Source organism: Podarcis bocagei, assembly GCF_964188305.1.
Source record: "Podarcis bocagei genome assembly, chromosome: 1".
NCBI lineage: Eukaryota > Metazoa > Chordata > Lepidosauria > Squamata > Lacertidae > Podarcis > Podarcis bocagei.
Genome location: NC_138125.1, coordinates 62,599,922 through 62,625,271, shown reverse-complemented (window position 1 = coordinate 62,625,271; position 25,350 = coordinate 62,599,922). Strand labels below are relative to the sequence as shown.

Sequence of the window (25,350 nt, the reverse complement as noted above, 5' to 3'; positions counted from 1 at the left end):
GGGCATGCATGGGGGGGGGGCAGGCCCAGGGGAGAACTCCCTGACAGAGCTTGTTAGTTGAATCCAGTACAGAAGGCATTATTTGTAATAAAGTGCAAATAACATAGGAAATTTTGGTTATTCCATCCATATCCAACAATCAGTAAAAATAATAAGCTAGTCAAGTGATGTTTAAGAATGAATAGGAACCATGTGAGAAGGGGGAATTTCAGAATTGCATGATTATAACAGGAAGTAAGTTGCTTGTCTGGTTTGCTTGTTTGCAGGGGATCTTCAGGTCTGTTTTTGACTGTAATTGTACATCATTTAGTAACAATAATTTTGGGGAATCTTTTTTATATTTTTTAAAAATATACCTTTGAAGATACTCAGAAGAGGGCCCCTTAAGGAATGCAAAATGGTATTGATGATGATGCCAGGCATCTTCAGGGATGCTCTGGGGGTGGCATTTGGCTTTGCAGGTTCCAGAAAAAGTAATACTGGGTAAGTGTGCTGCGCCAGTATCCTTAATTACAAGCTAGTCAAGAACTTTTGGTGGTCATGGTATGGAAGAAACACAGATATCCTATGGCAGTCTAGGCCACTCTACAAAAATATTAAAGATTATTCCTGTGTGCCTTTCAGATGTTGACCCATCACTGCAATAAGAACTGGCATCAGGATAGTGATGTATTAATTAACTGGTAATTTATCATTACAGGTCATTGAACAAAGCTTTGTACTTAATTTTTCCAACTGTTCGTCACACCATCTTCTTAAACTGGATTGAAAGCTTTATGCATGACTTTCAGTAGCATTTGCAACTTTTAATTTACATTTCTTCTCTCACACACATAAATAAATAATATCTTATAAATGCATTAGATTAACATGTGTTGAGTTTGGTATTTTGTTTTGTTTCACGGATGATTAAATTATCGCAATGAAATTACAGCACACCACACAACAGCCTGGAGGTGTAATTCATGAAGCTGAGATCTATCATTATGCTAAATCACAAATGCATTACATTGTACATTTTTGCTATGGACTGTGTATATTCTGCAAAGAATGCATAAATTATATTCTCACGTAAACTGAACAGTATATTTTCACTTTTGTACATGAAGGTTCTTTTAATGTTTTATAATTATAAAGTAATATAATACATTTTAACAAAGTCAAATGTAGATACTATGTCATGCCTCCTTTATACCATATTAATATACATATATGCAACAATTTATGCATTTTGCAGACTTCAGTTTCTGAAATATAGCTCTGCACTCAGATATCCACATCTGTATTAAGGGCACACACAAAAACACAAGGAGGAAAACAGTCTATATGCACCAAGCTAGAAATTCCCAATCTAGCCTGATTCATAAGGACCAGCAAACTGAAGGTCAATGAACAGACTAAATCATAAGGCAGACAATCTATGTGTTGGGGAGTTTATCAGGCCTGGACAGGGTTTCACTCTCTCTGAAAGAATAGGTTAGGTTGGGGTTTGGCTCTTAGATGCATCTTTGTCCTTGAAGCGCCATGTAAACTGGAGGGCAAGGGACACATCTTTTCACCTTATGTTAATATGTCAACTATGCTATTTTCTAGTTAGAGATAGATTGGCCACTATGATTCATGCATTGGTAACCTCATAATTAGACTATTGTAATGCACTTTATGTGGGACTTTCCTTGAGACTGTTTCAGAAACTGTAGCCAGTAGCTGTGGCCAGGTTGTTGAGTACAGCACATGCACTGAAGGACCTGCACGGACTACCAGCCAGTTACTAACCATGTTCAAGGTTTGTTACTAACATATTAAGTCAGTGCTTTTGGGGGGTACACAGGGGTACGCATACCCCTAAACATTTTGTGAATCTAAGTTTGGTCTCATTGAGGGGCAGTATTTCAATATGAGTAGGAAAATGAGAGTACCCCTAAACCTATTTTTTAAAAGAAAAAAAGCACTGTATAAAGCCATAAACAAATTGGGCCCAACTTACCTGAAAGATCCTTTGTACCTACTTGGATCTTTAAGATCACTTAGATCGAGTAGCCTTCAACCTTTTCAGACCAGAGAACCACTGTTAACCCAAACACACATTTGGGAGTCCATCTCTTAATTTATATCATACAATTGCATAGTGGTAGTACTGCTGTTGAAATCCGTCTCAGATAAGACCCACCAGCTGAAGACCAATGACTTAGATCAGGCAAAACTTTAGACATGGCTTCACACCCCACAAAATATTTCAGAGTGGTAACCCCAAAACAGCCATTTTCTGCCATTGACCCGACACTGTGGAATGCCCTTCCCTCTGCCATATGTGAAACATAAACCAGCAATTGCTTTGGATGTCTTCTAAATACATAATGTTGTATTCACCTAATGTGTCTTTGTCACAATCTGGTTCACGGGCGATCAAAGTCCCAGAAGGACGTCAGGACCGGGGGCAAGATTGCGGGGTGGGAGCGGGAATGGGGGTCCAGAAGCCAGGGGGTCCAGAAGCCAGGAGTCAAGAGTCTGGGCGTCAGAGAGCTGGGAGTCAAGAAGCCAAGGGTCCAAGGGTCAGGAAGCAAGGAGTCACAAAGTCAGGGGTCAGAGGATCAAGAAGCAAGGAGTCAAGGGTCCGAGGATCAAGAAACAGGGATCAGGAAGCAAGAAGCCAAATGCAACAAGGCAAGAAGCGTGTTGCTGTGGCAAAGAGCCGAAGGGAAATGCTGACCTTATATCCCTTCCCAGCTCTTGCCACCAGGTGCTGTGAGTTACCAATTGGCCTCACCTGTGAGGCCGTGCTTTGCCTCTTCAGAACAAACTTAGGAAGGCTCCAGACCTGCAAAGTCCTATTGGTCACAGGGCTCCTGCACACACACCTGACAGTCCTGTGAGCAAGAGCACTGTGCAAGGTCTTCTGCTTGTGCAATGAGCTCCCTCACACTTTCCGTTGTCCCCCCCCAACACCCCAAATTGGCTGAACCTCCAGAACAGCACATGCGTATGTGGTACACTTTGCTTTTTAGAGTACAGGAAGCAACACAGCAGGCTTCATGAAGAGCTTACAAGCTACGCTTTGATATAAAATACAACAAAGTTTGAAATAGGCAAAGGCATACTAAAAGGTGGCAAATGTGCAGAAATGCAGATGCGCAGACTTATTTTCAGAAAGGCCAAGTGTATCCCCTACCTCATCGGCATCAGCTTACATTCTGCCTCATGATTCTCTTGCAATTCTCTGCTTCACAATTATTACTTCTCAAATTCAAACTTTTTCAAACACTTTGCAGTTTTACATTAACAGTGTGGTTTCTTGCTATCCAAGCACATGCAATCTCTCCCCCCGCCTGCCCCCCCAAACCCTGCTATATCTTAGGCTAATATTAAAATCATCCTTACTTCCTTGAACTTGCACACTGCCATGAAGGTCAACCACAGTATTTAAATATTAAAAGGCCTAAAACTAGAACGCACAGGAATTGGAATGAACATTTAATCCATAATTAATCTAAACTCTTTAAGCAATATTAATTCATTACTGGGCAACTCTAGTAGATGCCAGTGTAATTCCCATCCTGCCATTTAATTTATTTAAAATATTTTTATATGGTCTTCCATACAAATCCCAATGAAGTTTACAACAACTTTGTAAGGTAGATCACTCATAATGGGCAGTATCCAATCAAGTACTGTATCTCTGCTAATGCAAGGACTTTCAGCTGTGCAATGGAATTTCCCTTCCCTATCCTCTCACTGCATGGTCCCTGAATCAGTTCTGGGATTTTCCCCCAACTCTCTGAAGCAGATTTGGGGAAGGCGTGGGGTGCACTGCAAGAGGAGAGGGAGGTCTTGTTCCATTGTTGTTGTTGTTTAGTCGTATCCAACTCTTTGTGACCCCACGGAACAGAGCACACCAAGCACTCCTGTCTTCCACTACCTCCCGCAGTTGGGTCAAACTCATGTTAGTAGCTTCAAGAACACTGTCCAACCATCTCGTCCTCTGTTGCCCCCTTCTCCTTGTGCCCTCAATCTTTCCCAGCATCAGGGTCTTTTCCAGGGAGTCTCCTCTTCTCATGAGGTGGCCAAAGTATTAGAGCCTCAGCTTCAGGATCTGTCCTTCCAGTGAGCACTCAGGGCTGATTTCCTTAAGAATGGATATATTTGATCTTCTTGCAGTCCATGGAACTCTCGTTCCATAGTGCAAGCAAAAAAGTGTTGCACTACCAGAATCACTTTGTTGGATACTGTTGGATACATGAAGTATTTAAATTAAAGGTAAAGGTAAAGGTAAAGGTAAAGGATCCCTGACAGTTAAGTCCAGTGGCGAACGGCTCTGATGTTGCGGCGCTCATCTCACTTTAGTGGCCGAAGGAGCAGATGTTTGTCCGCAGACAGTTTTTCCAGGTCATGTGGCCAGCATGACTAAGCCGCTTCTGGCGAAACCAGAGCAGCGCACAAAAATGCCATTTACCTTCCCGCCAGCACGGTCCCTATTTATCTACTTGCACTGGTGTGCTTTTGAACTGCTAGGTTGGAGCTGGGACCGAGGATCGGGAACTCACCGCATCGTGGGGATTTGAACCACCAACCTTCTGATCGGCAAGCCCATGAAGCTCAGTGGTTTAGACCACAGCGCCACCTGCATCTCTTAAGTGGACAGTACATCCACACAAACCATCACATGCCATTCTGGAGTGCCATCTAACCTTTAAGAATGGTGGGAAGGTAAAGGCCTAGAGAAACAAATGGGGCCATGGTATTCCACTTGCTATTTAGATCTGAGGTTGACTATAGTAAAGAATTAAAGATGGCATGGAAAGGAATAAAGCGGAATAAGGGGGAATGGAAAAAGTTCTACTTTTCTGCCACACCATGACAGCTTGTGGTAGTTTATCAGGAATCAGCAGCATGCTATGTACACTGACCAATTACTCTTGCTTTGTTTCTCCCTTGGTACAAGCAGGATAAACAAACTAGGGACCCTTGACTTCCAATCAGAGGTCGTGGGGTTGTTGTTTTTGCTGCCCAACAAGCTGCAATTATTAAGCCAAAAACAAACCATTGGTTAAAGTTAGCTAGTGGTCATAGTTTGGTAGGGAGAAGAAACCATAATCCCTGGTTTGGATGTAACCAGCTTTCCTGATTTGTTTATTCCACTCATACCAGGGGAAGAGTGAAGCTGGAGCAATTCGGCAGTATGCACTAGCACACTGTTTATTCCCAATAAACCACATCAGAAAAGCTGGTTCATTGTTATGTGTAGCCAATATGTTTTGGCAGTTAAGAGAGGTAGATCCTGACCAAAAATAATAATAACAATTATGTCATTTTAAATAAATGCAGCCTGCTGCTGCACTGATCCAGAATGCCACAGCCTAAGTCCCAACAATTAACATTCATAATGGAGCAACCAAAAATGGGAAGAAGAAAAAAAAAAGCCTAAAACCTGGTCTGCACCATTTGTGAGATACTAAATAAACAGCAGCCCACTGGGATTGTTGTTGATGATGTTCCAGTTTTAACAATCGTGCTGTATTTGCAAGGCCAAGCAGAGAGCAGAAACAGAAGATTAACCAAGCTCCTGGTGGGCTGCCATATAAAACTAATGGGGTCAAATTGTGGAAGTCTGTCCAGGACTCTACCGAGGTAACAGCTGCCTGCAAAACACATTCTGCCACAGTGAGAAGAAAACAGAATCATGTATGATTTGCCTCTGGGCAAGTTGATGGTTTACCTAACTTAACAGAGCATTCTACACCTTTGCCTATTGCATGCTGCTTCCACTTGCCAGAGTACCTTAACATCTCACTATTAGCAATGACATCTTAAAAGCCATCATGAGTACTATTCATAAATATGTTCCAGTTTCAGCTCCTGTTTTTAGTGCATCTCACACATTTACCTATTTAAATTCATTTTCTTGAGTATGAACAAAATAACCAAGACTTAAGTTAGATCATTAAATTAAGTAGAATGTTTTTCAGTGTGCAGTGCTTCCAAAATAAAATATATGAAGGATACAACTGATGCAAATAACAAGGCTAAAATTAACTCCAGTTTTATGTGCACTCATACTGATATAAATACAAATAGTACATTGTGTGTACTTTGTGCAAGTACAAATATATTTATACAAACAGTCTAGGAAAACACATGCAAAACAATCAGATCAGAGATTCACTAAAAGGAAGTGCTATTTTCTTGCAGTTACAATAATGAAATAGTCTGCAAATTAATAATAAAAAAACAGAATATGCTATACCATAGCAGAATAAGCTGTGAATTAATAAGAAATAGAACTTTACACAGCTATGGTTTAGAAAATGGGGATTCTAATGTATGTTGGTTGGGAAGTTGTATATCTTGTCTGCTGAGGGATATATATGGCTCATAAATAGAAATACCTCCACAGTTAACCAACACATTTACTTACACAGAAATGTGGTTCCATATTTTCTTATATTCATTAAGATCATATTGGAAAGAAGCCATAAAAATAGCCTGAGATATATAACTGGCACACAGCAAAACAAAACACCCCCCCAAGGTTTAAAAAGTGTAGCATTAAACAAAAATATCAAATACAAGCATCTGACTTCAGTGTGGTTCTAACAGCATTAGCACAGTTTGTCCCCTGAAGCACCAAATGGCTTAACAGATGATAACTCGCTTGCCTTCTGGCCAAAGCATTTCACACAGCTATGTAAGTATTTCTGGCAAAGATAGCACTAACTCTCAGACTAGTTAGTAGATGAACATACGTATGTCTGTAAGTATGATTCAGTACATAAATGGTCAGAAATTAAACAATGCAATAATACCTCACAAATAAAAACAAAAGCCAGACAACTAATTTTTGAGTCTCAGAAAGCCTGGAGAGGAGCCTGGGCAAATATGAAAGCTGAGGGAAGGCTGTGACATTTCCAAATTACACAGCTAGATCTTTGAAATTTCAAATAAAATGCAATTTCATTTATTTATCACTAAGCACAACAACACGATACTGTTCAGTCAATGTTAAGCACTTTAAATCTCAAAATAATCAAAAGCACTTTTGATACCAAAATCAGATAAAAACGCTCAATACAAAACATGGGTGGATGCATGGATCCATACAGCGCATGGATGAAAGAAGGACTAAGGTACAGAACTTCACAAAAACAATAGCCAAATACCTCGCAAGCTATGTGAAATTCCCATAACCCATTCCAAAACACATTCACTTAAAATATGGCCCACAGCTTGAATATAGCTCAATTTCCCACATGTGTCCTGAATTAACTACCCCTGGTTCTGCACTTCTCCCCCTGCAGGGGCCTATTTCCAACACTGCAAAATGAAAGAGAGCTTAGGGACCCCAGGTTCATGACATCTATTATAATGGAAAATTGAATAAAAATGTTTTACAAAAAAAAGTTAATAAAATTTTAAACTGAATATGAAAAGAATGTTATAGCTAATAAAGAGAAACATCAGAGGGTGACACCATCAAATTTATCCTTAACACATATAAAATGATGAGCATGCACAATTTATCCTGCATATCAATTTTGTTTAAAAAATATGGAAGAGCCATTCCGTTTGCCTTCACACAAATTCCTGTGTACTTGAAAACTTACTGTAAGAGGGTGATTCATTATTCCTACTCAGGAATTATCCCATGATAATTAATGAATACCTAGTATGTCAGCATAGATGCAGCAGAGCAAAGAAAAATACTCTCCAATCAACTTCCCCTTCCCCCAAGGGAAATATTTAGGTCTGTAATCACTAAAACTTCACACAGGCCCTTTTCGTTCATTTCTTCCTGTATGGGCCTTTTATACAGAATAACATCAACAACAAAACCAAAATGCAACAACATGCTGATTACTTTAAAGGGTAAATTTGGATACTGTTGTCAAGCAATGAGTTTCTTATCAGAAAAAAAAGATGTGCTGTAGTTCACACAAATTTGATATTAACAGAAAAATCATTAGAGGAAAACCACACATCCACGTCAGTAAGGGGCTTCAAATTGATTCTTGTGTGAAATAAAGCTTGCAAGCTCTGCATTGCATTCCATTACAAAGTGAAGGCTCTTCAAAATGTGGCTGACCTTTTCACAATAGCATTGATTCAGCTGGAGAGGCTGCAAAACCAAGAAGCAAATAAAGTTACCTAAAGGGTAACAGGTTAACGTAAGCTGCACAACATTGTGGCGAGCCTGACCTTCAGAATCTGAGGTATCATCAGTGCCCCCAAACCAAATGGAGGGGAGAATGCATTGCCGCAGTAACAAGTAGTCTTACTCCAAATGACTGTAGACAGATTCCAATGGTTTTCAAAGGTTATCTAAAGAAGGATAGTCAGAAAAGGTGCAATCTTTAACATCTCCCTTAAGCTCACTTTTAAAATCACCAAAGTAACAAGGCCTGAAGGAGCACTGTGTGCTTTTCTTCATTTGTCTTGTTGGCAGATGGTGTTAGGAATGCATAAGGTAACTCCACATTTTTCACTGATGTTTTTACTTCCTTGAGTGCATAGTGCAACTGCAGACAAGGTGAAAGTTATCAACAATTTCTAAAAAAGCTGTAATACGTTTTCCCCCTTGGTTTAAGAGATGGGGGGGGGAGAGAACTTGCTTTCTACACAGTTCCACATCTGCTTAAAACATCTGTGAAAGACAAAAACAAGTTTGAAAACTTATTCTATTTCCACGCATTCTTTAGCATCTATCAGACTCATTCTCCTTGACCATTTCACCCATAAAGTTGCATCCCATGACCAATTTTTCTAAATTTTAATTTAAACAGAAATTATTATATTCATTTTGAATGCCCCCTCCCACATTCACCAATGCTTTATATTGTTTGATTGGTAACATAAGAGGAAAAATGACTATTACTCATATTTAATCTAAGCACAACCACAGATTAGGCATTTGGCTAAACTTTAGAAATTATTTCTACTGCTTAATGACAGCACAACTTCAGAAATTTCTACACTGCAGCATGACTGAATATTCACCTGGTCATCACTTTAGTGGCCCACAGCTTGAATATAGCTCAACATTATTAAACATTATTCTGTTTAATAATAATAATAATAATAATAATAATAATAATAATAATAATAATAATAATGATAATATATTTATACCCCGCCCATCTGGCTGAGTTTCCCCAGCCACTCTGGACAGCTTCCAATCAAGTGTTAAAAACAATACAGCATTAATATCAAAAACTTCCCTACACAGGGCTGCTTCACAACTGAATGGCTTATTGCACTACTGCTGGATACAGCATAGTGAAATCATTCAAAGTTGTTACACTGAACAGAAAGAGCTGCAGATGTGGAATGGACATACTGAATATAACATACTATGTTAAAGTCATGTTTTACTCACCACACCACTAACAACACCATCCACACCATTGCTGATAATAAGGGAATTGCAATTAGCCAACTTGCTCTGCACTGTGCAGATAAGATATGCCTGTAGTTTAAGACACTCTGTGCACTGTTGCCATTCATATCATTAGAATTGGGTTGTAAAACTATGTGATTTCTCAATATGTGAATTAAGAGACTACATTTACAAATGTTCAGGTTGTCCTTACATTTGCAGATGCAGTTGCATATTCATGCCTTATACCCCTGTTTCAGCAATAAATACAATGAAGGCACCCAATTGCAATCTCTGTGTTAAAGCCTGGGGGGCAAAAATGACAAAGATGTATGAGACAGACACAGTAATCAAAATGAAGATATGAAGGAAAATTGGCAAATGTTTTGCATAGAGGGACTATGATTGTGTGTGTGTGTGTGTGTGTGTGAGAGAGAGAGAGAGAGAGAAAGAAAGAAAGAAAGAAAGAAAGAAAGAAAGAAAGAAAGAAAGAAAGAAAGAAAGAAAAGCTCACACTTGTTTGCGTGGACAGGCGGAGTCCCCAGATCCCGAGCGGTCCCCCCCCCGTCATGTGTAATAACGACTCAAGACAACGTGCTATGGGATTAAATTGGCCACAACTTTATTAAATTTCAAATGTGGGTAGACCTTGGCTCAGGCATTGGGCGTTCTCCCTCCCCAGTCCCCAGCCGGGGACCTAGGGAGCTTCAGGGTTATCCAGTGTTTGTGTGGGGGGGGGATGGGCCGGCTCTGGAGAACATATGTTCAAGCAGAGCTAGCCGCCCCCGTTACGCCGCCGCCGCAGGGGAGAGCAATGACGACCTTTCAGCGTACGGTCAAAGCCTCCCTTCAGAAACCCCTTTAACGGGGAACCCTGGTATCGCCACCGCAAAGAGGAAGATGGACTAAAGGATTCCGCCCAAGTCCTGATACCGCCAAAGTTGTGACGTTTTGCTACGGGAAAGGCGAAACCTGCCAATGCAGGGAAATTCCTTTCCGGCCCTTTAACAGCGACCTTATCGTAGCAGCGCCCGCATACCTGTGAAGAAAAGTTAACCTGCAAAACCTATGAATAAAAGTTAACCTGCAAAGGAAGACTGAAGGTGGGTAGGGTGGGAGAAGCTCTGGAGCCAAGTGAGGATTCCCAGTTAAGATCCTCCCTCTATTGTGTGGGCAGGTAATCCCTCCCCCTACCTGGCCTGGTCTCCTTGGCAACGTTTCCCCCAGGTGGGATTGGACAACTGACTGAGGTAGGCGGGGACCTCCAGGTATCCCACCTGAGGGAAGGCAAAGCCAAGCCTATGCTGATGGGGCCGCTCCAGATCCAGGGCTGTGCGCGTCCACGCAAAGGGCGCCCCCCGTTTTAAGCAGGGAGCGGTCAATCTCAAAGCATTATATCAAGGACTGAGAACATATGCATCTGCTATTTGTGAAGCATTTTAATTGAAGACAATTGTAAAGCTCTCTAGAAAATCACATTTTCTTACCACCACTGAAGCGGAATGACCTTGAAAGTGCATTATAGGAACTGGGTAACACCCACAACAAAATTGCAAGAATTATTAGGTCAGAAAAGGAAGATGGCATTCCTGCCAACTAACCTTTCAGTCTGACAAGATGTAATTCTACACCTCTGGATATGTCTAAACATTGAAGATTAATGCCATCACATTTGTTTATCAGATTCTTTAAATGGGAACAAAATGCTGTTGCGCAAGAAAGAAAGAAAGAAAGAAAGAAAGAAAGAAAAGGAAGGCCTGAAATAGGTATAAGGAGGCCAAAGTAGAAAATAAGCCAAAAAGAACCTAGTACAAAGGAGTTATTTTTTAAATATCAATAGCTTAAAAATTACAAATCAAAGTATAAATGGGGAAATTGGAAATTTAAATGTGATAGTGATAGTTGGGTAGGCTCAGTACTTTTAGTTTTGTTTTTTAAAAAAGAGGTGCTGGTAGTCATATCTTGATAAAAGTATGATAGGCCAACACAAAATGGCTGTCTTGTATAGCAAAAACAGAAGTGGTGGTACTCTGTACCAGTGAGTACAATCACAAAAAGCACTGGGCAGACCCATATCCCTTTCTTAATGTTTGTACAAATGTGCTGGTACAATAAAAACATTTATAAATGCACAAAATCCCTCTGTGTGGTCTCCAGAGTTACAAAATAAGAATATTGAGCCACTTCTTCCATTATTCTGGTTTTGGATAGAAGTGACCTGTAACTAAAATATTTATGATTACCCAGTTTTAGACCCCAAGGAAGGTTCATCCACTACACTGAAAGAAAGTTGCTGGGCAGTCTGCCCCTGTGATGAACTTTTAATAAGGTTAAACATATAAATTTCATTTTGTGGTTCAACTCCACTGCTACTTTGTCCTAACCTTTGTGAAAAGAGTTGAACCACAGTTCCACTTTTCAAATCGTGAAAACTATCAACATATTCCCATTCTTTTATCAAGATAAGTATTTCAAACTCTTTCAACCTTGAAGCAATTGTTTTATAACCAAGCCTTACTGTGAAGTCCTTAACAATAGTTTCAACGGTAATATGAAACTAAGTGCTGGACTCTGGTTTATTTTGCTGCTTGCATGAAGGGAGGAGCAAAATGGCAAGAATGGAGCTGGCTGCTATTGCGTACAACTCAAACATATCTTGCTTTATTAAACCTGGAAATGTTGGTTTAGTGGTATGTGCAGGCACTGACTTGCTGTGGCATGGTCCTCTAACAGGATTTGTATTTTTGGATGGAAGTTGCTTGCTTTAAATTATTCCCATGTGTCCTGATCAAACCACTGATCAGAAAGATAACATTATTTTTCAGAGATTTAAAACACACAGGTGCCCACTTGAAAAAGGCATTATTACTATTATTATTATTATTATTATTATTATTATTATTATTATTATTATTATTATTATTATTCATCTTATTATTATTCCCTGCCTCTGCCAGTTTCCCTGAAATGGACTCAAGGCAGCTTACAGATAAAAATAACAAAAGCTAAAAACATGGCCCAGGTTCATTAATCATTGCTAGAATTAAAACTATATATCTATACCTCTATCTATCTATCTATCTATCATCTATCTATCTATCTAATCTATTTAGATTAACAGAAAAATTGATATGTTAAGAGTGTGATAAAATTAAGAACAAATAATACAGGGGAGAAAGTCATTCATTTCTGTACTAACAAACATACTGGGAATTCTCCTTAAGCTAAAAAATTCAGATTGAAGGAGAACCAAAGCAGGTAAAATTTCTGCCACACTATCTAAAATGTTATAAAACAGAACATAATGGAAAGCAGACACTACACTTTATTCTGTTTTATAAAATTTGATTCTGCCTCTCCATTGGCTTCAGATATCCATCAGAATAATACCATCACATGTAGTAATGAAAAGCTCCAGAATCTTGTATGAGATGCTACTCCTCTATACAGTTAGTACAAAACTGTGCTCAGTTTTGTTGTGCCATATTCCAAGGAGATGCACAGGACAGGGAATAAGATGTCTCCATTTTAAAATCCCTAAAGCCTAGGGCTGGCAGTAACTTTTATTCCAACTGCTTTTGCAATCTGATACATCTGTTACACTCAAAACACTATAAGTTTGTCACATGTTATTTAGCTTTGTGAGAGAATGTGTCACTAGAACTGGCACGTCATAGCTTTACAAGTTGTTGCATTCTCAAATTGATTTTGTTGTTTATGAATTGCATAAATAAAAGAAATCTCTCTCCCTTGGCATATTAAGTGTTTGATAAAAGATACACATGCAAACATAACCTCAACAGCTAGAAAATATTAATACAGGTAGAATAATAGAGTCTTTGTTCTTATTCTTACAGACATGCAAATGTTTTTGTTGAAATTATACAATTCAACCTGCAATGTACACGGTATGTGTAGTTTTTCATCCACAGTAACTAAAATGTTCTAAGAGTGAACATCAATAGAAGCAGATCACACAATTGTTTATTATTTATTAAAATTATACCCCATTCTTCCTTCCAAAGAACCCTAGGGTATTAAACAACAGGAAATAAAGCAGTAAAACAAAAAACATAATCTTAAAAACAATTTGGATACGGATGCAGACTGGGAAAGATCTCTTGCTAAATGACTTGTTGGAAAAGGAAGATTTTCAGCAGATGCTGATAAGGCAACAGAGAGTGCACCTGTCTAATATTCAGGGGAGGGGATTCCAAAGGGTTGATACACAAAACTAAAGGCCCAATAAAGAATGGACCTTCTGGTAAGATGGCATCTGCAGAAGGCCCTCACCTGCAGAGTGCAGTAATTTGTTGGATATATAATGGATGAGAAAATATCTCAGGTATCCTGGTCCAAACCCAGCACCTTGAACTTAGTCAGCCAGCTAAATGGTGATAAAACACACTCCTGGTCACTGAGGTCACCAGGGCTTCTAGTGTCAAAGATAGATCCAAGAGCATCTCCAAGAGCAATTGACCAATTATACAGGCTTAGGAACCACCCGCCTATAATGTTTCTGAGCACAATGCCCTTAATGGCTTTGACCCTGTATACCTGAAGGAGTGTTTCAGCCTCTATCCTTCAGCCCAGACACTGAAGTCCAGCTCCAAGGGCCTTCTAGTGGTTCCTTCATTGCGAGAAGTTACAGGGAACCAGATGAAGGGCCTTCTCAGTAGTGATGCCTGTGCTGTGGAATGCCATCCTGTCAGATGTCAAAGAGATAAATAATTATATTATCTTCTGTAGACATCTGAAGGCAGCCCAGTATTGGAAAGCTTTTAATGTGTGACGTTCAGCTGTGTTTTTGTATATTCTGTTGGAAGCCACCCAAAGCATCTGAGGCAACCCAGTCAGATGGGCAGGGTACAATAACAATGATAATTTCTGTTGTTGTTGATATCACCATTATCTCCACCTTGTTGTTGTTGTTGTTTAGTCATTTAGTCGTGTCCGACTCTTCGTGACCCCATGGACCAGAGCACGCCAGGCACTCCTGTCTTCCACTGCCTCCCACAGTTTGGTCAGACTCATGTTTGTAGCTTCGAGAACGCTGTCTAACCATCTTGTCCTCTGTCGTCCCCTTCTTCTTGTGCCCTCAATCTTTCCCAACATCAGGGTCTTTTCCAGGGAGTCTTCTTTTCTCATGAGGTGGCCAAAATATTGGAGCCTCAGTTTCACGATCTGTCCTTCCAGTGAGCACTCAGGGCTGATAACCTTGCTAGCGTGTGAAATGAGTGCAATTGTGCGGTAGTTGGAGCATTCTTTGGCACTTCCCTTCTTTGGGATTGGGATGTAGACTGATCTTCTGCAATCCTCTGGCCACTGCTGAGTTTTCCAAATTTGCTGGCATATTGAGTGTAGCACTTTAACAGCGTCATCTTTTAAAATTTTAAATAGTTCAGCTGGAATACCATCACTTCCACTGGCCTTGTTATTAACAGTGCTTTCTAAGGCCCATTTGACTTCACTCTCCAGGATGTCTGGCTCAAGGTCAGCAACCACACTACCTGGGGTATACAAGACATCCATTTCTTTCTGGTATAGTTCCTCAGTGTATTCTTGCCACCTCTTCTTGATGTCTTCTGCTTCTGTTAGGTCCTTTCCACTTTTGTCTTTTATTATGGAAATCTTTGTACGAAATGTTCCTTTCATATCTCCAATTTTCTTGAACAGATCTCTGGTTTTTCCCATTCTATTGTTTTCCTCTATTTCTTTGCATTGCTCGTTTAAGAAGGCCTTCTTGTCTCTCCTTGCTATTTTTTTGAAATCTGCATTCAATTTCCTGTATCTTTCACTATCTCCCTCACATTTTGCTTGCCTTCTCTCCTCCGCTATTTGTAAGGCCTTGTTGGACAGCCACTTTGCTTTCTTGCATTTCCTTTTCATTGGGATGGTTTTAGTTGCTGCCTCCTGTATAATGTTACGAGCCTCCATCCATAGTTCTTCAGGCACTCTGTCCACCAAATCTAAATCCTTAAACCTGTTCCTCACTTCCACTGTGTATTCATAAGGGATTTGACTTAGATTGTATCTTACTGGCCCAGTGGTTTTTCCTACTTTCTTCAGTTTAGCTTGAATTTTGCTATAAGAAGCTGATGATCTGAGCCACAGTCAGCTCCAGGTCTTGTTTTTGCTGACTGTATAGAGCTTCTCCATCTTTGGCTGCAGAAAATATAATCAATCTGATTTCGATGCTGCCCATCTGGTGATGTCCGTGTGTAGAGTCGTCTCTTGTGTTGTTGGAAAAGAGTGTTTGTGATGACCAGCTTGTTATCTTGGCAGAACTCTATTAGCCTTTGCCCTGCTTCGTTTTGAACTCCAAGGCCAAACTTGCCAGTTGTTCCTTTTATCTCTTGACTTCCTACTTTAGCATTCCAATCCCCTATAATGAGAAGAACATCCTTCTTTGGTGTCACTTCTATAAAGTGTTGTAAGTCTTCATAGAATTTGGTCAATTTCAATTGGTTTCTTCAGACCATCTCCACCTTACCAGGATTCAAAGTCAGTTCCTTGGCCTTCATCCAGCCCACCACCAAGTCCAGGCAGTTGGTAGCTATCATAAACTAACAAGCCTGAGATGTATATTTCTAGGAGTGATTGGATCACTGCCTCTTTCAGGACAGCTGGGACTACTCCCTCCCACAAGTGAATCCATGAATGTGGATATGGCATCAAGACTACTACAGAGGTGAGCAACAAGTTGATCACATAGCTTAGTTGTAATTTCCAATCAGATCTACTCATACATAGCTGATGGTTGTATTGCACCTACTTCAGTTCACTTTGAGGTTATACGTCAGTTGAAAACTTATGCCAGAATGTCCAAAACAGTGATCTTCAAAATCCTGACAAACCTGAATTTATTTTTAATTATCTAGAGGGTTGTAGTAAGTAGTATGTTCAGGAATGGATACTGCATGCAACTCAAAGCATGTAAATTCCATTTTTGGTAGTTTCAGAACACCTATCACAGGAAGCATCTATTACTATTAATTAAATTATGTTCTTGTTATGAAAATACAGTGGAAACACGATGATTTAATCAGAGGAGCACAGTTAGTGTTAAAAATTGAAACATCATTGCAAATTAATGAAACATAAGAAAGCTTTTAACCTCAGGGTTGCAAAAGTGTGGGGGCACTACAGGAGCAGATAAAAACTATCTATGCAGAGTAGGAAATGAAGTGAAAATTAGACACTTGTAAAAGGGAAGAACATAAGCCAAACATTCTTTTTATCAAAATTTTATAGGCTGCCTTCTACCCACCAAAACAGGGGGCCTTCATGGCAGTGTACAACAAAAAGATGTCATAATGCAAATAAATAAATAATGGTCTAATGTTTGACTCAGTATACAGCAGCTTCCTATGATCCTATGAATAAATCACCAAAAGCAATGAACAGTAGATGTAAGGTATGAAAGCAGTACATGAGCAGGAACAAAGGTAGTAATTTCACTTACATTCAGTAGTTATGTGGTTTTGTGGCATGGCAACATCCCGCCAGTCGGATTCCCTAGATGACGGGAGCTACTAACAACCTGTCCCACCAGCTTGGGAACTTTTGAATTTGGTCCACTGCAGATTGGCCAATAGCAGCTGGACCAAGGGGCAAGCACAATTGGGGTGTGCACTGGGCCCATAACTCAGAGGGTGATCGATTGGAACCATCCTCTGCTACCAAGGCAGTGGCATGACATCCTTGACCCAGCTCATATCAACTGGGCAAGAAAGAAAGTGAATCAGACTATGAGGCAGAGGGTGGAGCAGTTAGGTGGCTGGGAGATTCAGCACCCTGAAATCACGTTTGATAAAAAGACCCTCTGGGTGACATCCAGTTCTCAGCATCAGGGAATGATGTCTGATTGAAAGATATTGTGGTTGGGCTAAAGTGTTGGCTGTAGATGTGAGTGATTTGGCAGTGAGCTGGTATTTGGGTTGGCTTGGATAGCGGATAAGGCATTGGGTAAAAGCTTTAGTCAGGGTTGGAGGGGAGGTTGTACGCCTTTGTCTGCCCTTCCAAGGGAATGGGGTATCCCATTAAAGGGATCCAGGAGGAGGTCTTCTGCCCCCAGACGGGGGCACTCAGACAAATATATTTGATATATGTCATAAGATTCCCTCACCACTGGTTCAACCCATTGGTGAATTAACCAGCAGATGGGTTGGTTGGATAAGCAGATGCCTAATCCAAAAAACACATTTGTAATCAATAAAGTTGATGCCTAATTTGAGCCACACAAAAAGTATGCTGTCATAAGTGGTCATTCATTTCCATACACAGTATGGGATGGCAGGTCACAGCGCCTGGGCATGCAGCTAATCATGCCTATCTGTCAACAAATATAAATATGACATATTTATGAATATTGTGAATATCTTAATTTCTGAATGTTGTGAATACCTTAAAGTCGTGCTGCCCTGAGTTCCTTCCAGAGGAAGGGCAGGATATAAATTGAATAATAAAAATAGTAATAGTAATAATTCAAAATGGAGCATAAAATGATGTCTGTCGTTACTCTGTGTGTAGCTAGAACTTTATTGCTGATTACAGTTGCAGCACTGCTCAATGTGAAGTTTCTTTAGCCATGCCCAGATTCAGCAGTTTCATTTAGAAGGGGAAAGTGATGGCAATCTACGCAAATCATTCTTTGCAATCAGCAAGGCATCATCTACCACATCCAACCATATCACAAAGCCCTCCAGGTTTTCCTCTTTACCACACATCTCTTATCTTCATGTTGGATGCATGTAACTGGTTGGACTCGATTCTACTTTACAGTCCAGCACACCAATCCTACACTTCAGCAGCGGGCTTATTTCCAAGAAACTGCATCAAGGGCTGCAGACTATGAAGGTTGCTACACTGGCACCTTTCCCCAATCTGAAAACACACATCAGTCTTAAACATACTGTTATGTACTGAGTTGAATAGGATCCAAAAGGCAGCAGTCTGATTGGTCCTAGAACAATAGGATTCAGAATGCACCAGTCTGATTAGTCCTAGAACAATAGGGTCCAAAATGCAGCAGTCTTATTGGTCCTAGAACCAACCAGCAGTATGATTGGTCCACAGGAGCCACCCAATCCAGCTCCAGATGGAAGTGAATCTGCAACCTGATTGGCCTACAGGAGAATCCCAGAATTAGCCAATCATGTGCGGCCCATTGTGTAAATAATGTATATAAATCAGATATTTTGGGGAAACTTTCATTCCTCACTACTATGAGCTGAATAAAGAGCATGAAATCCACACTCGACTCCGAGTATATTTCACATACAGAAATAACCAACCTTTGTTTCAAAGGTGGTCATTAAAGGAAGAGTTCACAATTCAGAGGTGGTTGTGAGTGTGGGGGATGCTACCATCAACATATTTTTTGCCCTCACCAACACAGCAGTGTATAAATCCTACTTAAGTTAGTGGGACGAATATGTGGGTAATTGAGCACAGGACTGTAGCAATAGCAGTTAAAGCATATTAATATCTAAATTCATCACCATAATCATGTGTTTAGCTTAATGTCTTCTTAAGTTCAAACTAGAAAAATATAACTGTGAGGTAAAAAATTCTGCCTATCTTCTACTAGGCCGATATTTTTGTTCTCTATATTTGCATTTACTAAACTGTATCCTACAACTTCCATCTTTTCCCTCACTTATCAGACCTTTCTTCTTTTCAGATCTTGCCAAAGGTAACCTTCGCAAACCCCGAGCTTTCAGGAAGGGAAGAATGCACACTAGCTCACAGTTTGTGATTGCTTTACAGTGTTACCTTATGCTGTATATTACCTTGTCAATTTAAACAGCCACAAAACGTTAGCATTTTATAAGGAATGACCTTTCATGCTGTGAAATGCAATTAGCAATGCACTCTGGGGTAACAATGTCCTCTGCAAACAGGTGGTGGACTAGCAGCTGCAACTTTGATACTATAATGAAAGAGAAGGACAACTTGAAGCAATGCTGCATTGTGTTGACATTTCCATTCTCAAGATTTTAAAAGAAATTTGAAAATATATATTTGTTGCGCTCAGAACCAATTAATACTGTATGGATTTTGCTGTACTACAGGACCTAACCTACTGTTCACACTTATAAGCTATCATCTACCAAGGATGTATTACTGCAAAATTATTATTTCAATTAAGGTTATACAGGAAGTGGAAGAGTGATTATGCCAAAGACTTTATCACATTGCAGTTAGGAAAACATAGGAGCATAAAGAAATTAAGTCCCTGACAAAAGTGAGTCTCTCTCTCTCTCTCGGCTTGTTCACAACAAAGCAAAATGTGAATCCTCACCAGCCTATTTCCCCATTAATGTAGGGACATATGCATGATGTCCTCCCTATCCCAGTATTGTCCTGGACCTTTCCTCCTTTAAATGTGGAGTTTTAAATCATTGGAAAGTCCGAAGTGGGAAGAATATATAAATAAAAACATTTAAAGGGGGAAAGGTCTGGGACAATTCTGGGATGGGGTCCACTTTACTCTGGTGTGGACAAGCCCTTTGTCACTTTTTCTCCATTCTCTTTCATGTGTGGCCTATAACATTTTGTTCAGCCAAGGTAAACATGAAGCCACACAAAGTCTGAAGCTGAGCAAGTTTGGTTCTAGTCATACAAACACACACACACACACACACACACACACACACACACACACACACACACACCCTACTATTAATACCCTCCTGTCCTAAATTTGAATATATCAGTCCCAATAAAAGAATCACTCCCTAGTTCATGTCCTATTATTCCAATAGGAATATTATTCCAATAACATTGTCCCTTTCACACATGAAGTTTAAATTGCCTTTTAATCTTCCTTCCCTTATTTATGTGAATGTCTAATCATGGTTAATGCAGAACAGGTATTTGTAATGGAAATGAGCATTCTGGCTAGTATTGATTTTACATTGGTGTTATAAACCCATTGAAGCAAAAAGTGCTTTGAGCTTTGTGTGTGAAAACATCATTATTCTCTTTCACTCTATACACTTTCAGCGATTCTATTCAGGCCCTCAGCTTTAACTTTTCACCGTTACAAACATTACTCTTTATCCACCTTACACCTTCTCACTTTTTGTTTAGTCTTCTACTGTTGCTTTTATTCTGCTGCGTGTGTAAACTTATTTAACATGTTTATTACCTGTTCTTCATTGTTACATATTTTCACAGAGTAAACAAACAACAACAACATAAAGAGAACACCTACCCCTCCCCATACAAAAATGTATTATTCACAATCTCAAGAACCAGTAAAACAGTGGATCATAACAATCATCATTTTCTCTGACATAGCACTTGGATAACTATTTCCTTGTTTTCCCACTTAATATAATAAAATATCAAAATGAGCATTCCGTTTAAGTTAATTCAAAGTAGAATCAACAACTGATTCTATGCTACTTCCCAGCAGATTAACATTCACTGAGGGTCAAGAGGCCTGGACACAAGCCTGGACACCAAACATAGTATTCTGTGGCTCTGAAAAGGCAAGGCTTTATCTAACCATGAAGCCTTGGTGCTGGAGATGGTTGATGTGGTTGTAAGCAAATGAAGGTTACATAAAAGTGGGAGAATCCATCCTACCTTTTTTTTAAATAAAACACAGAGGTGTGTTCATGGGTCCCTTAGATCAAACAACATGCCTACTGTTTTTTTCACTTTTTCAAAGACAGTCCTCAGGACACATCTTAGAATTCAGAGGTCTGCAGATTCCAGAGCACAACCCTGTTCCAATCTGCAACTTGATTCGAGAGCTGGTCAGATGAATTTTCTCTGGAATGTGGACCCCCTGAATTCCTGAAGCATCCACCTAATGAAAGCTTGTGCCACAGTAGATTTGCTGCCCTTTAAATTGCTACAGGATTCTTAGCTGTCTAGCTGCAAAATGAACAATTTTACCTAAATTTATTTTAAATACAAACAAAGTGAAACTTTTTTTTTTAAAGCAGCTTATTCTGTGGAATAGATGGGGAGATAACTGATTTGTTAATCAAACAAATCTAGATACTCTTCTAGACGCCACACTAGTGTTTCTGTCCATAGTCCACAATGCTCACAATTACCATAAATTCTGATGCACTGGCACCACAGTTATAACCTATCCTCAACATTTATTTCCTACTACAGATAGCGTTAGAATTAGGTCATAAAATACGAAAGTCAATGCCAAGGCTTCACTTGACTTTAATGGGGACTAGATTAATACATTCATTCACCTAGCACCAAACAAGAGATAAATTTCTACATGCTAATTATTAACACATGCAAAGTAATGGTAGATCTTCAGGACATCCAACTACCCATGGCAGCACATAAATTCTAAAGCTCAGGTACATTTACTGAATGAGGGGGGAAAGACTGCATAGCTCAAGTGTATTTTTATTGCAAATCTGAGTATTTTCAGAAGATAAATCATACCGTGATGGTTGCAATCTGTTTCACAAGTGAGCTGTTAAACATAAGAACTGATGACTGCAAGGTTGAATTTGCTTGGAACAATAATTATTTATGACACTTTATTACACCATAACTCATAAACATATGGTTACCTTATTAGAAATTAAAATTCATTTTCATATAACTCTCAGCATGATATTACACCAGCATAACTGAAGCAACTCCAGGGGACAACAAATAATTCCAGTTCAACTGTTCCAGGGCTTGACAGTTGCAATATGCAATTTCAACTAATTCTCTTGTAAATACATAGGCAGGTTTTGATAACACAAATCCATCCACAGGCAAGTACAGGCATAAATGTTATTATTTTCCTACCAGCTTTGGAGACTGCATAATTTATTTCTTTGACACCAAGTACCATTAATTTGTTTGACATTTGCTGCTTTAAAAAAAAAAGTGCTTTCTTCTGTTTTGGCCTTATAGCTAACATAGTTCCTCCACTTCCAGATGTGTAATTGTGCCTTGTAAAAAAACAACAGCAGCAACAACCTCCTGACAGCATATACAAATTAATTAATTAAATGAATAAAATAAACAGTCAGATAAACTTGGTATAGTCTGGATTATGCTACCTCCCTGCCAAAATTGTGGGGAGGGGAATACATGGAAGGGCCAAAAGTTCCTTCATAGACTCACCAGTAAGTTCCTTCCTATCAAGTTCTCAGACCACATCAACTCCTAAATCCTGCTTTCAAAATCACAGCTAAAATTCAACACTAGGCCATCCCATCACCTCTAAAACCTTTTGATTGTTGTGTTACTCACTCTTGCTTCCTCCCCCAACTTCTTTTATCATTAGTAGATAGGTAGCCGTGTTGGTCTGCCATAGTCAAAATAAAAAAAATTCCTTCCAGTAGCACCTTAAAGACCAACTAAGTTAGTTCTTGGTATGAGCTTTTGTGTGCATGCACACTTCTTCAGATACACTGAAACAGAAGTTGCCAGATCCTTCACTATATAGAAGGATCTGGCAACTTCTGTTTCAGTGTATCTGAAGAAGTGTGCATGCACACGAAAGCTCATACCAAGAACTAACTTAGTTGGTCTTTAAGGTGCTACTGGAAGGAAATTTTTTTATTTTTTATTTTATCATGGAGGGGTAAGAGAACAACAAGGAGGCAACATTAGGAAACCAAAAATCCCTTCCATCCTCTGCTGATGTAAGCTTACTATTCTCCATAGTAAGTGTTAAGTCTTCAAGTGATAACACCACACCAAGCCTGGCAATAATGCTCTGTAATAGCAGAGGAGAAAATGACACCGAAACTCAAGAGCTCTTCTGCGTTATTAAAAAATACATGCTTGGCTATGTTGAGAAGACAACTAGCTCCCTGCCACATGCCCACTCAAACAAATCCTGACAGCATCCTAAAGATCGTATTCTAAGGACTAATAACAATCAGGGTGTACATTCCACTTGGCTATAACTATGCTTTCCCCGGCTTCCCACTCAGGGGGCACATTTAAAAAGCAAACTTCCTCCCACTCAGGGTCTCACCCTAGATCACACCTTTGGGCCTCTTCTCTTCTAGGACCCAGCCAGAAACACAATTTAGGAACAGTTTTACCATTATTATCCATATGTCCCGTGCTTTGTATGTGACAAGTGCTTGTATGTGATATACTTGGCAATACATTCTGTTTGCTCCATTATATACCTAGCAATCTCTTTTTGAGAATCTTTTCTTTTTATGTGCTTTTGGGTAGAGATTTTATGTCAATGTTCAAAAAATTGATTTTAATGCTAGATGCAAAGAAGATTCAAACAAATAGTTTTTTTGTACAGTTTGGTAATGACAGGATTTTGAATGTACTTTCATAAAACACATTCCGTGGTAGGTGAGAACTCTTGGAGGAGGTTTAGTATGTAATAAAGTGTGAATTAGATACAGAAAGTTCCAATTTATTTTTTGAAGTGCTTTTTGGGAGTGAAGACGGACAAGCAGAAGGATGGTCATTAAAATAAAAATAGATGGGGAAAACCCAGCCAAAACTCCATACATCACCACTACAAATACTGTATGTACAAATATATCATACATCGCCAATACAAATATGGTTATGTGATGCCATAGAACATTTACTTTTACCTCTAGAACCGTAAAATGATATTGTAACAATGAAAGCACTGTGCCAAAAATGGAAGGGGAAGTAGACTGGAAATTAATTAATTACTTTAATTAATTAATAAGAGACTACCTATTTCACTATAGCTCCTTCCCTTTACAGTCTTCTCATTCAGCACCCTTTATCTGAAGACATATTTGACTAAATGCACAAATCACAACACACGGTTATGAACTAAGTTGATCAAAGACTTTAAACATTGCTCTATTTTTTAATTGAGTGGTAACACAAGCCATTTTGGGTACAAGTGATGGTTAAAACATTCCCACTTGAAATGTAATTACTGAAGTTCTCTTTAAACTAAAATGTAAATAGGCATTTTAATAGTATTCTAAACTGTATTTGATTTACTTCCCATTGATTGCATTATTGCCTTAGTAATTAGACATCACAATATCCTTTCTGTGCTGATTTTCCTCCACCCTAGGTGTTACTTTCTGTTTTAAGCTATAAAGTGTGTTGGCATAGCATTTGGGAGAAAGAGGGTGGTATTCAACATCATACATTTTCAATTGTTCTGTCTGCACAAGTATTTCAGCTCCTCTCCTCCTGTGCACTGTTCTGGGCTTCTCCTAACCCTCCCCCTCCACAATACAATTTTGGGGGTGCAAGTAGGAGGAAAGGAGGAAAAAACCCTTATGCAAGCAGAAGTCCTTTCGCTGGACTTCTGCTGATGGGGCTAGTTAGGTGAATCCTGCCCAGAGAGTCTAAAACTCTATTTTTTTTATTGATACATAGTCACATTTGCCTGGCTTTGAGAATTATAAAATGCTCTTTAATGAAAATATACAAGCATGCCCACCCCAACCAACCAGAAAAAAATCCAAAATGGGGGGGGGGGCAAAACTAAAATGGGTGGGGGTAAATGTTTGAATGAGATTGGGCATCTTCACTGGGCACAGGATGCCGACAGAGTCTTGGATGGTGAGGAAAACTGGTGGGATGGATTGGGAGGATGGATGAGTAGCACTCCATTTGTTGGAGTTCCCCATCTGCTTTATATTAAGGGCCATTTCAAAATGATCACTATTGGGCCACCTCAGTGGTAAGAAAAGGAGTGTGATGCCTTAGATAACTCATTTATTGGCCCTTTGATAAGTTGACTGTCAATTAGTGCTAAAAGATAGAGAAAGGTAGTATTTCATTGTCAACAGAATACTCGGCTAAGAGCACATAATTCTTTTACATGCTCATTCGGAGCTATAACCAAAGGAACATATTTTTTAGTCAGTTTGAAATGATTAATCAAGAGGTGAAAAGATCTTAGTTAATGCCAACCATTTTTTCCTCAGCCACTCAATTCCCAAGAACAGAATATAATCAAAATCATTACCAATTAAATGTGCAATTTAGCAGAATGAAGCAGGACTGTTTAGGAACAA

The 25,350-nt window shown here is 39.4% G+C and overlaps 1 protein-coding gene and 1 long non-coding RNA gene across 5 annotated transcripts in view; one reads left to right on the top strand and one right to left on the bottom strand.

Annotated features, from left to right (window-relative positions):
* NELL1 (neural EGFL like 1) overlaps positions 1–25,350 on the bottom strand; it is a 379,279-nt gene that overhangs the window by 198,204 nt on the left and 155,725 nt on the right. The gene's annotated exons all lie outside the window — the stretch shown is intronic.
* LOC308571663 lies at positions 1,700–19,412 on the top strand. The gene is made up of 3 exons (XR_014001572.1): positions 1,700–1,786; positions 15,864–16,058; positions 19,053–19,412. It is a non-coding gene; the product is annotated as an uncharacterized lncRNA (long non-coding RNA).